Source organism: Hordeum vulgare, chromosome 3H (assembly GCF_904849725.1).
Source record: "Hordeum vulgare subsp. vulgare chromosome 3H, MorexV3_pseudomolecules_assembly, whole genome shotgun sequence".
Lineage (NCBI taxonomy): Eukaryota > Viridiplantae > Streptophyta > Magnoliopsida > Poales > Poaceae > Hordeum > Hordeum vulgare.
The window spans coordinates 294,825,305-294,834,825 of record NC_058520.1 but is presented as its reverse complement, the minus strand read 5'-3'; positions in this window follow the sequence as shown (position 1 = coordinate 294,834,825).

Genomic DNA, 9,521 nt, shown 5'->3' with positions numbered 1-9,521 from the left:
CCTTTGTGATAGTTACATTGTTGAATTCTAATATTATCCCACATGTAATTGCTATGAGAGAGGAAAATATTGTGGTAGAAACATTCATGTTACCAATTTACCTCTCGTTATGTTGAGATTGCTATTGTCTCTTTCTCCTTCCTTGCATATGGCAACTATTGGTTGTCTTGATAATTGGTTTTCCTATAAAATGCCTATGCATAGGAAGTATGTTAGACTTAAATGTGATTTTCACATGGTTTACGATGCTCTCGTTGTGCTTCAATTCTTGTCTTTTGTGAGAGCATCATTGAATGCCTAGCTAAGGGTGTTAAACAAAAGCGCTTGTTGGGAGGCAACCCAATGAATTTATCCTTTTTCTTTCTGTTCTGTGTTTTTCACACTTTCATAATTCTGTTATGATTGTGTTTTTTGTCTTTCTTTTTGCGTTTGTGCCAAGCAAAACCGTTATGATTAGTCTTGGGGATGATCGTTTGGTCATGCTGGAAAAGACAGAAACTTTCTGCTCACGAAAAGAATTTCCATTTTTCTTCTGTAAGAGCTTTTGAGTTGATTCTTTTGATTCTGATTGCTACACAAATTATTCAGACTTCCATAAGTTTTCATAATTTTTGAAGTATCAGAGGTATACGAAATATACAGATTGCTACATACTAGTCTGTTGTTAACAGATTCTGTTTTTTGTTGTGTTGGTTGCTTATTTTGATGAAACTATGGATAGTATCGGGGGGTATTAGCCATGGAAGATTGAAAGTACAGTAACCCAACATCAGCACAAGTAGAATTTAAGTTTGCTACAGTACCTAAGGAAGTGGTGGTTTGCTTTCTTGTACTAATGTTATCATGAGTTTCTGTTTAAGTTTCGTGTTGTGAAGTTTTCAAGTTTGGGTGAAGTTCTTATGGACAAAGAGATAAAGAGTGGCAAGAGCTCAAGCTTGGGGATTCCCAAGGCACCCCAAGAGAATCAAGGATGCCGTAAAAGCCTAAGCTTGGGGATGCCCCGGGAAGGCATCCCCTCTCTCGTCTTTAATCCATCCGTAACGTTACTTGGGGCTATATTTTTATTCACCACATGTTATGTGTTTTTGCATGGAGCGTCTTGTATCGTAGGAGTCTTTTATTCTTGTTGTGTCACAATCATCCTTGCTGCACACTTATAGAGAGAGACATGCACACACCGTGATTTTGTTGAGCTTCACTTATATCTTTTGGTAGACAATTCAGCTCACATGTGCTTCACTTATATCTTTTGAGCTAGATACTTTTGCTCTATGTGCTTCACTTATATCTTTTAGAGCACATCGGTGCGTGGCTTGGTAGTTGATCTATGCTTTTGAAGTACTCTCAAAAGGGGTAGTTATCCAAAGGGATACGAAAACTTCCACCTTCATGTGCATTGAATAGTTAGAGAAGTTTGATTCATCTCAATTAGTTTTGAGTTGTGGATTATGGTAATATTGAAGTCATGCTAGTAAGGTCTTGTGGATCTAGAGATACTTGTGTTGAAGTTAGTGATTCCCGTAGCATGCACCTATGGTGAACCGCTATGTGATGAAATATGGGCATGATTAGTATATTGATTGTCATCATTTGCGTGGCGGTCGGGATCGCGTGATGGTTTATACCTACCAACCCTTCCCCTAGGAGTATGCGTTGAATGCTTTGTTTCGATTACTAATAAAACTTTTGCAACAAGTATGTGATTTCTTCATGACTAATGTTGAGTCCATGGTTTAGATGCACTTTCACCTTTCACCATCACTATCATCTTAGTGCCGTGCAACTTTCGCCGGTGCACAAAACCCACCATTAGCCTCCCTCAAAACAGCCACCATACCTACCTACTATGGCTTTTTCAAAAGTAATTCCGAGATATATTGCCATGCAACTACCACCATGACATGTGCCACCACGTCTACTTTGCCTTTGCATGATTGTAAGATAGCTAGCATGATGTTTCCATTGATGTCTACGCCATGCTAGATCATTGCCACGGTACACTACCGAAGGCATTCCATATAGAGTCATAGTTGCTCTAATTTTTTAGTTGAAAGTGTGATGATCATCATTAATGGAGCATTGTCCCATGTGAGGAAATTAAATAGGCCAAAGAAGCCCATAAAAAAAGAGGCCAAAGAGCCCACCCAAATTAAAAAAAATGAGAGAAAAAGAGAGAAGGGACAATGCTACCACTTTTTCCACACTTGTGCATATTAAAGCACCATGATCTTCATGATTGAGAGTCTCTCCTTTTGTCACCACCATATAGCTAGTGGGAAATTTTCATTATAGAACTTGGCTTGTATATTCCAATGATAGGCTTCCTCAAAATTGCCTTAGGTCTTCGTGAGCAAGCAAGTTGGATGCACACCCACTAGTTTTCTTTAAGAGCTTTCACATACTCGTAGCTCTAGTGCATCATTTGTATGGCAATCCCTACTCATTCACATTGATATCTATTGATGAGCATATCCACAACTCGTTGATATGCCTAGTTAATGTGACTATCTTCTCCTTTTTTGTCTTGCAACCTCCACCACATTCCACACCATCTATAGTGCTATAACCATGGCTCACGCTCATGTATTGCGTGAGAGTTGAAAATGTTTGAGAAAGTAAAGGTGTGAAACAATTACTTGGCCAATACCGGGGTTGTGCAATGATGATAGAGCATAGCCAGACTATATGCTTTTGTAGGGATAACTTTCTTTTGGCCTTGTTATTTCGAAAGTTCATGATTACTTTGCTAGTTTGCTTGAATTATTATTGTTTCCACGTCAATAGCAAACTATTGTTTTGAACCTAATGGATCTGAACATTCACGTCACATAAGAGGAATTACAAAGGACACCTATGCTAGGTAGCATGAAAGCATCAAAAATTCATTCTTATCACTTCCCTACTCGAGGACGAGCAGGAGTTAAGCTTGGGGATGCTTGATACGTCTCAAACGTATCTATAATTTTTGATGGTTTCACGCTGTTATCTTGTCTTCTTATGTTGTTTTATGTACCTTTTATATCTTTTTGGGACTAACTTATTAATTCAGTGCCAAGTGCCAGTTCCTAGTTTTTCCGTGTTTTTGATTCTTTTCAGATCTAATTTTGGAACGAAGTCCAAATGGAACAAAAACCCCGAAATGATTTTTTCCCGAACGGAAGAAGACCAGGGGGCTTTTGGGCCAAGCCAGGTGGGCTCTAGGGAGCCCACAAGCCCCCACTCTGCCACGAGGGGGGGAGGCAGCGGTGGGCAGGCTTCTGGCCTCCCTAGCCGCCCCCTCACCTAGGTCTTTGGCCTATAAATTCCCAAATATTCCGCAAAAAATCAGGGGAGCCTCGAAAATACTTTTCCGCCGCCGCAAGCTTCCGTTTCTGCGGGATCTCATCTGGAGACCCTTCTCGGCGCCCCGCCGGAGGGGACTTTGGAGTCGGAGGGCTTCTTCATCATCATGATCGCCCCTCCAATGACTCGTGAGTAGTTCACTTCAGACCTACGGGTCCGTAGTTAGTAGCTAGATGGCTGCTTCTCTCTCTTGGATCTTCAATGCAAAGTTCTCCATGATCTTCATGGAGATCTATCCGATGTAATCTTCTTTGGCAGTGTGTTTGTCGAGATCCGATGAATTGTGGAATTGTGATCATATTATCAATGATATATATTTGAGTCTTTACTGATTTCTTATATGCATGATTTTATATCCTTGTAAGTCTCTCCGAGTCTTGGGTTTTGTTTGGCCAACTAGATCTATGATTCTTGCAATGGGAGAAGTGCTTGGTTTTGGGTTCTGCCATGTGGTGACCTTTCCCAGTGACAGTAGGGGCAGCAAGGCACACATTAAGTAGTTGCCATCAAGGGTAAAAAGATGGGGTTTTTAGCATTGGTTTGAGATTATCCCTCTACATCATGTTATCTTGCTTAAGGCGTTACTCTGTTCTTATGGACTTAATACACTAGATGCATGCTGGATAGCGGTCGACATGTGGAGTAATAGTAGTAGATGCAGACAATATCGGTCTACTTGTTTTGGACGTGATGCCTATAGATATAATCATTGCATAGATATCGTCACGACTTTGCGCGGTTCTATCAATTTCTCAACAGTAATTTGTTCACCCACCGTCTACTTGCTTTCATGAGAGAAGCCACTAGTAAACACTACGACCCCCGGGTCTATTCACATCCATCGTTTACATCGCCGCTTTTACTTTGCTTTGTTACTTTGTTGCTTTCAGTTCTCACTTGGCAAACAATCTATAAGGGATTGACAACCCCTTCATAGCGTTGGGAGCAAGTTTTGTGTTTGTGTAGGATCTTGAGATACTCCTCCACCGGATTGATACCTTGGTTCTCAAACTGAGGGAAATCCTTACCACCGTTGTGCTACATCACCCTTTCCACTTCGATGGAACACCAACGCAAGGATCCAAGGTCACGGGGGAAATCTTTTGCATACTTTCCTAGGAAGTCCCTTAAGGCGTAGCCGCAGCTGAAGGATTCCTGGTGCCGTCGACACGACTATTCTTGGCGCCATTGGACGGTCTTTTGTGCAGTAGCAGAAGTATTTATGGCGTCGTTGCCAGGGATACACAGCTGACATCAGGGAAGTCCTGTCCTTCAAAGGTAGGACAACCAGCAGTAACCTTGATCATACCTGAAGTCAACATAATTTAAACTCGAGGTGGTTAAACTAAATTCACTCAAAATAAGGAAGTACCTTGCTCTGATACCAATTGGAAGTGCATTATATCGACTAGAGGGGGTGAATAGGTGATTTTTATGAATTGATCACTAAGGATATTCCTTGTGAGGAAAGTCCTTAGTCACGAATAGTGTGGAGCGGAATAAGTACTCAAATAGGTGTGCAAAACAGCGATAGCATAGTGGTCAGAGTGAAGTGAGATTTTCGGGTAGCATAGGTAGCTTGCTCAGGATAAGCAGGTGAAGAATAACTTCAAACAATAAAGATCAAAGTCGTTAACATACAAATGAAGAAATGAAGGGGTTAAGGAATTAGAACCTAGTGCTCGATGAAGACGGTGATTTGATGACCTTGTTCCAACTGTTGTGACAGTCGTACCTGTTTGGTATTTAACCAAAGGACACACAGTCGCAGGACACAAAGTCCTTACCATATTCTCTTTGAGCTAACGACACACAGTCCTCTCCCAACACTCGTGGTAAGTCTTCAGGGCAGACTTCCAAAACCTCACACACTCAGTCACTCGGTGATACACAATTCACTGCTGGATTCTCTAGACCATGACTCCTAACTGTCTGGAGGATGCATAGTCCTCAAAGGTCACAAGTGTCGGTTCCACACACGAACAATATCTTCCATGATGCTCAATCACTTTGGGTTTTGGGTTTTGATTTGGGTGTTTGGGGTTTTCCTCACTCATGAATTTCTCTCAAAGTCTTCGAGGAATGGGTTGCTCTCGAATGTCAAGTGTCAGTTTGTCTCATGGAGCAGCTAACCAACTAGTGGTTGTGGGGCCCGCTATTTATAGTCGGGGAGCAATCCCAACATGAATTGACATAAATGCCCCAATTATATGACCTTTAGGTGGATAAGGTTGGGGACAGCTGGCGCACGACATAGCTTCGATCAAAATGTTTCAGCTATGGAAATCCTCATGTCACTCATGTCGAAGACCTAACTCCTCAGCTAGAGCAAATTCCTCAAAGACCAGAAGATCTTCGTCTCTATCACTAAAGAATTTGACTAAGCTATTGAAGATTTCCAAAGGCTTCATCCGAAGGTTTTGTATGTGTATGCTTTGAGATGAGCATCACATGGAAACTTTTCATTAGTTTTACCTCGACCCCTTTTAACTGTACGGTGGTCCTATGACACTGGATACAGAAAATGAAACTATGAAAATGGAAGTCTTGATGCTTCAAAGTCTTCACATCGATTCCTTCACGCACACACCAATTTCCTCACTCTCAAAGTATTCAGAGGAAATACCAAAGTCTTCAGCTGAAGACATACATTTTTAGTAGTCGATATTCTTTGAATAACTCAAACTCCTCAACGACTTATAGAGCATGTGTACACTCACAAACATATCAGTCAATTAACTTATAAGTCTTCAATACACCAAAATATCTAAGGGGCTCCAGATGCACTTACACGGACCACATCGCAGAGCTCGTCACCGTCGCTGGGAGGGCCATGGCGCACTATGCCCCGCTTCGTCCCCCGGTGCCAGAAGGAGGGGGCTCAACTAATGAAACGCCTCCACCACCATGCGGCGATCCGCTTGGTTCTCAGCTCGAGGGGCCTGAGTGAGGTGCACCCGTTGTTGTGCCCTTGCTTCTCTAGGTCCCGGTGCTTGGCTCTTGGCCTCCACCGGGCCCCCGCTTGGGCACACCTAGAAGGGTCGACACGGTGTTCTGTGCTAACGACAATGCGTGCACCCAAAACACGGAGGACTGCCGGGTAGGTGAATCTGCCCGAGAAGTGCGCACAGCCCACCATCGGGCCCACGTTTTAACCGATAGGCCGGGGGGACGCGCACCCTGCACCTTCGACGTGCACGCACTCCCCTTTGGCATAAGGGGACGCGCCCGACACCTTCGTCGGGCCGGGCTTGGGGGCTCCCAACTGGGGGTCGCTTGGCACTCGTGGAGGTGTACCTTGGCACGCAAGCATGGTGCAGGTTGCCGAGGACACGGGAGATCATCGTCCAAAAGTACGGCAAGCAGCACGTAGTGGGGTCGCATGCACTTCACAAAGTGCCGAACCCCACGGGCACCCCCGCGAGGTTCTATAGCCTCCGGAGGCTGTCGCCTCCCGTCCCGTAGGGGTAGGCCTCGGTAATGCGCGCCCTCAAGCGGCCCAATGCTCCCGCGACAGCATGGTCGCGAGGTGACGTTTTGTGTTGCCTGACTTAGGCGGTCCCGTGTACTTCGTCTCACCTCGAGCAGGCGCTTTCTGGACATGTCAAAAAATTCGATTAACCTTCAATTGAGATGGTATAGTTTGTCTGAACTTTAAGCTGTGATGCTCGGATGCCACCAGGGATTAATGCGCCCCTACAACCGCCCAAGGAAGGATGAACACTGAGGGGTTAGACATGGCATCTGTGTAGGACGCATCCTCTCGACAAGCCGTCACATACAAGACAAAGAGTACACGACTCGGAGCTAGATGGGAGCATTGCGGCTCCACACGACGACACTCCTGATGACGTGCTCTCTCGGCCACGCGGGGTGTGAACGACACTAATGCTTGGGCCGTGGGGGCACACAACGGCGCTCTTGGGTGCACGTAGGGAGTGACCAACACTCGTGCTTGGGCCTCAGCTGCGCACCTAAAGACCGAGTTAGAAATTCGGAGCATTGTGCGTGAGGTATCCACCCATCTATCTCCGCCCGTAACCCGCTCTCGTAATAATGAGTGTTGGGCTACACACGCCCCGGGGGCCTCCTATGCGTAATCCCACGACGAGCCGCATCGTGGACGCGGTGGAGGCCCCCTCCCACGTCCTAGTGGCTGTCCTCATGCTCCGCGCTAGGGAAGAAAATGACCGCACCCAGCGGAGGGCCCATACCTCGCCTTGGGGGATGACGACGATGGCAAGGGAACGCCCTTACGGTGCGTGCCTGCTAGCCTACCCTGGGCCTGGTGCTTGAGGGGGCTGGGCACAACGCCTCAGCCTGGGTCTACCCTGGAGATGCTGAGAACCTAGAGAGATGGGTCCTGGCTCACCGGCACTCTCCACGCACGCTCCACCTCATCAAGGCCATGGGGTGTACTTCTCACGCGACGCCTAGACACAGGAAGACAAACAAACACCGTATAAATGGACGCACCTCCGCGGGGTTCCCTCGGGAGCCTGGTGAGGTTGGCCTTTCGTCTCTGAGCCTGTGTACCCATGCTCGGGGGCTGAAACCAAGCTTGGCAAACAATGCAGCGGAAAAGTTTATTTTCAATCCAAAATAGCATTTGATTCAAAGTTTGGACAACATAACCCTTCTTACACGCCCCGCGGAGCCAACATGTTGCATTTCAGGAAAGGAGAAACGACATAAGACAAAGAAGGACGGGCCCTTGAGGCGTTACCGCCGGACAGCCCGACGCCGGCATCGCGCGAACGGTCAGTCGAAGTCCGGCTCCTCCTTCACACGGGCACCCAGGGAGCCATCAGAGTCACTGTCGCCGCCACATCCGCCGGACGAGGAGCTCATCCGCTGTTATTGGTGCCGGAAGGGCTGCTGCTATCGCTACTATTGTCCTTCATGCAGCAGTCCACACGTTCGCGAGATGATCCAAACACCTTCATGAAGAGCATGGCGGCCCCATCAAACTTGAAGTGGTGGACGTGCCCATGCTGCAAGCCCTGGGCGAGGGCGAATGGCTTACAAACGCGCCTCAACACCGAGAATCCAAGGTTGTCGAACTTCTTTGCCACTCAAGTGGACCTGTTGCAATAGTTGTCTGGCTGCGGCCCCAGGCCCAAGGGTGCAAACTCCTTCACCACCTACGCGAGGAAGTCCGGGAGCCGAAGCTAGGTGCAGGGCCTGTCCACCACCCGCACGATGAACTCGTGGGACGCGTGACTAGAATGACTTGGCGACTTAGGGGGGCGGACGTGTACGCTGAAATGTCGGCCCCATCAGTGGCGGTCCCGCCCGGGACAGCACCCCTCCCACGGATGCTCAGGCCACACGGGCCGGTGGTGGGGAGCACCCGCATTCCTCGAGTGGTGCCTCGAGTGCAGCGACACGCACGCGGGGACGATCCCTTCCCCTCGCCGGCTGTTGCACACCTTCTCCCCTCTTCACTATCGTCCCCTTTCTGCGACAGAGGACGTTTTCGCTGGTTCCATCACCGCGGCAACGATGAGTAGGGATGGAGGACAAGGGCGAGAAGGTCGGGGCAGGAGGCCCATCCTCTTTGCCCTTATATGGAGCCTCCGAGTGGCTGTTGGTCTATGCAGCCTCGCACGCGCTCCACGGGTGGAAGATAAACAAGGGCAATAACGGCCGCGCGCCAAGCGCAAGCATTATTTCAGCGTCAGACGGGTGCCGAGGCAACGTGAGAAGTAGGAGCGCCTGGCACCCGGTGCATGCAACATGTCACGCCTGACTCTTCGGCGGGGAAGGCTCATGTCGCTCCGTTCCACACCACTGGACAAATCCCGTCTAGCATGCGCCCACGGGCTGTGCTGTTAGGCCCGAAGGACTGGAGAAGCCCACGGGTGCAAGTTGCGGCCTCACGATGCATGTCGCGGCTTGGGGATCGGCATGTCACCATGCCGCGCGTTCAAGGCCCTCGTGAAGATACCAACCCCGTGAGGATTGCACCAGCAACCGTTGTCAAGGATTTTGAGGCGCCCCTCCGTAGTAGTGACGAAAGCCGCTCCTTGGGCTTCGCGGGAAGGATGACCAAGGCAGCACAGGGAGGCAACCTGGCCAGGCATGGGAGAGTACTAAGGAGCGCTCAGGGGCTACCCCCCCCCCCGAGGCCTCGTTGCTCGACCGGGAAAGCACCATGAGACTCCAGTGCCACTGGA